Raw genomic sequence first — 6,364 nt, forward strand, 5'->3', positions numbered from 1 at the left:
CAATCTACAAAACTACCAAATGTCTTTTTAAACTTAATTTAGAATAGGAAATGGAAAATCAAAAGCCACGTAAATAAAGTAAATCGGAGTGCTGCGGATAAAAGCTGAATCAGTAATATGTTATGTCAACAGAGTCGGGTGATAAAAAATGGGAGCGAAAAAATTGAAATTCAAGACGAGTGAAACAAATAAAGCGAATGTAATTTTAAAAACACGACAATTAAAAATCTGGCTATAAACGAAAAAGACAGAATACGAAAAATGTTTCACTTTGTAGATGTATTTTCCCAAAACGGACAGTCACAGAGATCGCAGTTGAACTTTTTCAGAAATAAAAAAGTCATGTGACAATTTTCAAAATTACTGTTTACCATACACTTACTGGTAATAAAAAAGCCCTTAACGGTGTTTGAGGATGCTTTAAGTGAAAAACTGCGCATGGGAATAAATATTCATGATAATTTGACTTATTAGCACATGATCAATAAATATATTCCGACTCGAGTTAGCTTATTAATATTTTCTATTTTTAGCGACCTTTGTCAGGGAAAGCCGCTACTGGATTTTCTTTGTCTGTTTGTCTCCTCCAGATCGCGTCGAATATGGTAGACGACAGAAGCCAACGATTTTCATCCGTAGACCCTACTAATCAAACTAGAAAACAACGGATCATTTTAATTTTAAAAACACAGAAACAACAACGTATTTTTTCATTAAAATATTAAAACATAATTAGTACAATAATTAAGTAAAACAAACTACGAGTATTTATAAAAAATGATGAGCAATAGCGAAAAAAGGTTCCTTCAGTTAGGTTAAAACTCATTTTTATTTAAACAACAGAAGTGATTGAATGATCATTACGCAAGAAATTCAGAGTACATAAAATCCCTGTAATCATAAATATCAGCAATTTTTTGGGTGATATTTATGAACGATATCCGCATCTGACAGCTTCGCGTTATAAAGTGGATGCAGCACGTAGTTTTTTACCGGTTCGACAGCTATTAAGCATATCTCGATGTTTGGTACGAGGTAAATAAGTCGTATGAGAGGTCCTTTGAAAAGCTCTGCGGGTTTATAATGACATCTACTCCCGGAGTGAAGCGGTGGGTATATTAAGAAGTTTCTCATGGTATCATGTTGATCGATACTCTGCATCAGATGACCAGCTTGCATACTAATAAAGCAAACCTAAAACACCCAAATTAACTGATTTGAAATTAGTTACGTAGTGTGTAGTACGGTGCAGCATTTGCATAACACTAGAGGCTAGACGTTTCAACTGAAAATGCTTTCGCCTTTAAGATCATCGAATGTTTTGATATTGCTGATGCTCCGAGACATGCATGGTAAAAGCAGCGGAATACTAAATTATAATTAGAGAGTTGTATGACGCTGATGCATAACTTACGGTGTCACAAGTAGCAACCTGATAAATAATAAAGTTGTTAGAGAAAATGGGGTCGCTCCACATGCTAGGAATGATTTAATGAAGTCTTGCGCTGCTGCTACGTACAACTTCATGCATACAATATCACCTATTTTATATAAAGGTGTCTTGGTTTATAAAGTTGCCGATAGGGTCCACGTAGCGCTGATGTCTTTCAAAAAGTGACCATTAAATTACAAAGTATAATGTGATTGGGTTGCGACCAGACGTGTTGTGGTTGTGATGCTTATTTAAGGACATGCTGTAAAATATTCATTGCGGCTACTGGTAGGATTGATATGCAAAACAGTCAAGCTCAAGATCACTTTATATTATGCACTACATCACAGTCCCAAATATAAATTGAAGGTGAACAAATTGAAAAAGAAAAGTAGATTAAAGTCTCCTGATATTATCATCAAGTCTGTAATATATAATGCATAAAAAATTTAGAAAAGGAATTCCGTTGAGGAAAATGTAAAATTGTAATATCTGAGACTGGTGCGTAACTTATTTTCAGGGATCAACAGTCATTTTGTATATGGCGACCTAAACGGCATATATATGTATACGGCTGAATGTTCGGAAAAAAGAATCCTCTACTGGGAATGTTGTTTCTTTTCTAAAATTGCCGGGACTTGAAAATATGTTTTGTCTGCATTACCAGTTTCTTAGATTAGATTATGCAGTTATTTTACTTCTGCATCTAGTTGTCAGAATTGTATATGCGAATATTTTTCACTGTTGAAATTAATACACTACGATTCAATTAATAATAAATTAACTACGATTTCCCAACATTATTTGTTCATAAGAGGTGTAGAAAATACTAAGAGTAAATTTCGAATTCTCAACATCTGATAACGCTGTAATTGTTAGGTGTCAATGGGTGACCTAATTAAAATGATGTTTGGCTCAACGGACCAGGCCACAATGGATAAGTAAATTTGAAGCCATTACTAAGGCTCAGAGAAACTCGTCTTTTCCCTATGACGGTTTATTTTCAACCCTGTACGTACACTATTTACAATAAGGAAGATACAACAAAAAAATTGGGGGTGAGACGTAAAGAGTGGATTTTAGACTAAAAAATCCAAAGTAGACCCTAAAAAAGTAGATAAAAACGGAGGATTTAGACCGGAAAATAGCATAATAGGCGCTTTTGGAAGTTTTAGGAAAAATAAATGTTTTCTACTCCCACTATTGTAAATAGCTAATTTTGTACAATCTAGTCACTGTGTAAATGATTCTTTACGCACAGTTGTGTGTAATGGCTGTGTGTAAGGAATAGGGAATTATTTGTTTTACTAAAAATATGTTGGCAGTATATCTCACCTTCTTATACTATTTACAGTGATAATATGAAATTGTTTTTTCTTTTCAAGATAAATCTAGTTAAGAATTATATTCTACATATAACATCCTTCTGTTATGTATTAAATTATTCCTTTTTTTATCTGCAGATAGGAACTTTTTTCTTTAGTATATGCGTAGTGGTAGGCATGCGCGTTTGACTTTTGTTGACAAAATACAACAGTTATGTCAGAGAAAAGTCCGAAGAAGGTATTTTGTGGATTGTGAGTATCTCTATTACTACAACAACGTAATGTCATCTGAATCAAATTCCGAGATTGTTTGTACACCACCAAATATTGTCGACAAAGCTAATGATAATGGCTTAATGAGGCGACAGATTACCTTGTGGCAGCAAAATCTAAAAAGCGATATGAAATAATCTCTACAAATTTTACGGACTGGAGATTAAAGAACAAAGTGAAATCGTTTTCTGAGAATGTTGTTCTCGCTTATTTTGGCGAAATTTCGAAACAGTTCAAAGCATCGTCCTTATGGGTTATTTATTCAATGTTGCGTAGTATGTTAATTATTATGATAAAATGGAATACATTTTTTTGTTAAAATGTGCTTTTTTGGTGGTCGTAGAAAAAGTATAGTACATAACTCGAATGCAAACGCCTATTCCGCACTCGTTAAATTACTGTACTCGCCCCTACGGGGCTCGTGCGCAATTTTTGAACTCGTGCGTAATAGGCTGTTTACTATTCTCGTTATGTAATATACTATTATGCAACGTCTGGTTTTCTTTGAAATCTACATTTATTTTATTATTTTACATAATCACCAAGATCCTAATCTTCGCTAAAATTTGTATAACAAATTAGATAGTTTTCTAAATTTTCGGCAGAAAAATTTTTCTTTTTAGCTGTTAGGACATTTTTATACATAAAGAAGGATCTCTCATTATTACACGATGTTAAAGAAGAAAGTTTGGAAGTAGAGATTTCGGAAAATATCTTGCAGCTTTTTAATGCCATTTCACTTACTCTCCCCAGGGTATCTTGCAATGGTCTCTAATCTAGTTATACTTGTTTTTAAGATGGGTAAAATGGGTTTTTATGTACGCCAAATTTTATTTGAGATGCTTTTGTTGGAAATAGTACTGAGCATCGGCGATGCATTTTCACAATGTAGAGTCAAATTCCATAATAACCTAAAATGTTTCATTTAATTTATAATTAGTAATTACACAACAAAATTATGAATAGCAATAAAGGAACCTTTTTTATATCATCAAAATGTTCGCAATAATATATTGCCGCTTCAGTTCATGAACCCCATCTTACCAGAACAGGTTCTGGAGGCAATGGACAATCCGATAAGACATCCTGGAAGGCTTGCACCTAAAACGGGCTTTAAGAAATACTTTGTTTACGTTGGAAATTAAACCATGGACATTTTCATATTAATTCCGGATACTTTCAGTTACTGAACTTAAGGCGTGAGCCAAACATATTAAATGAATTAAGTTGGGATAAAATATTTCCAGATGTTTGCCACATTAAACCATTGTACACATGGCCTTCCGTTGGTAATATATATAGAAAATTAAAAAAATATATCAATAATGCGCATGGTCCTACTGCTTGAAACAGTCTCAAAAAAACTAGACGAAGTCCTTAGTAAAAATGGGGGTTTTACTAGACTAACTAATGTAACAAAAGTTTTAGATGGACAGTTTTCAGATGAGATGAATGTAGACCCTCAAATTGTGTCGTCCCTTAAATGTGCCCCAATAACATATGTCGATGTAGAGCGTAGTTTTTTAGTGTGTAAATATATTTTAGGTGATCGAAGACATTCATTTAAAATGGATAATCTAGAAAAACATATTATAATAAATAATGTAAATAACAATATTTTTCAAGAGAGTAACTACTAACTAGTTAGTCAATAAAATAGCTAGTTAATAGAGTAATAGAATATACCGACAGACTTAGTTTTAATTTGTAAATGTGTAGTTTATGTATTATTTATATTATAAGATAATTGTTGTAAGAAACAATAGAAATAAAATATTAATGTGTAATATAAATAATTTTTCTTGCATATTTTACATACATTTCTTGGATATTTTAGCAATTTTTTGCATATAATGACAATGCATATACAGTTTCCGAGAAAAAATTTCAAACATCACTTTTCTGTCATGTCAAAAATTTTAATGTAGTCTATGCTTTATTGTCATTATTTCGGACAGCTGGAATGTCAAACTTTCAAAATACCTAAACATCTAAAGGTTGATTTACACTATCTGACGACTGAATGACATTGACGTCTGAAATTTTTTGGCGGCAACTGTATATGTGCATGTTTACATATTTTTTTCTCCAAATAATTCCGAGCTTTACGCATAATTAACCAAAAATATGTAAATAGGAAAAAAACAAGTAGGGCTCAAATAAACAAGATTTTCTCAGATACACATTTATATACAACTTTCAAGCATTTGCCTACAACCAAAATAAAAGGGATTTGCCCTAGAATCCGCTCTTTTTCAGTGTAGCTAGGGTGAACAATCATGGTATAACAAAATCAGTCAAAATAATGTATAAAGTTATAACACAAACCTTCCCTTGCTAAAATGTTTTCGACATATGTCGAGTGACATTTAAAAACAACATTACTAAAAATAACATTTTAAAGTTACATCGTTAACTTTATCGCGACTTAAACTTACCTACTTTACCAAAACTGCACAGCAATTATATGAGCAGTTTTTGAGATAATCGAAGAAATAAACAGGTTTATGATTATATGAATGTGTAAAGCTTTAAATCGGTTGAACAAATCTGGAAATCAGCGTCGATACGGAAAATGACTTCGGGTTATACCAGATGCAACCGAGATAGCAGCAACTAAAATTTATATTACAACGTTATTGCCCTATGTAGCGAGGTCCTTGAATCAATATATATATTTGTTATTTGTTGATGCTACATTTTGAAATTATCCATTGCTATTCAAACAAATAACTAAAGAACAAAAAATATGCAGTATTTGTCTGAAGTTAAAAAACTCATCATTTTAAAAAATAAAATTGTTGTTTCAGTGCACTAAATGTTTTTCTAAGTAAATTGAAATATTGATTTGTTGCAAAACAACCTATTGGACAAACCTCTACATTTACAAAATTATAAGCAAACAAAAGTTTATCAGTATGTCTATCTAAGTGTCTGTCTTTTATTAAACTGAAATTATTTGTTGTGAATTTAAACATTTCAAGCAGATAATTTTAACTCACTTTTACTCCAACAACACTACATTATACGTACGCTAAACCAAAAATAGCCATTCATCAAAAGCCGGCAAATCGCAGAAATGAAACCTGCAACCGACTTCCTAATGCCTTACATGTTACACGTAATCTAAATAGAAGTAGGTAGTCGTCATTAAGTATAATTTCCCAAATGCGTCGAATTTTATCCTTTCTCGATCCGGCGCCATTTCCTTAGATATCGAAGAAACATCCGCTTTTATTAACTGTTCAGAGGCGGGTAGTTATTTTTGGTGGCATTGATTTTCAGGGGTCGAGTTATTGCCGTATTGGTTGCCTATACTGTAGGGTTTAAAATA

Source organism: Zophobas morio, unplaced genomic scaffold (genome assembly GCF_036711695.1).
Source record: "Zophobas morio isolate AGI-343-1 ecotype UQ-CSIRO unplaced genomic scaffold, CSIRO_AGI_Zmor_V1 ptg000023l, whole genome shotgun sequence".
NCBI classification, from domain to species: Eukaryota; Metazoa; Arthropoda; class Insecta; order Coleoptera; family Tenebrionidae; genus Zophobas; species Zophobas morio.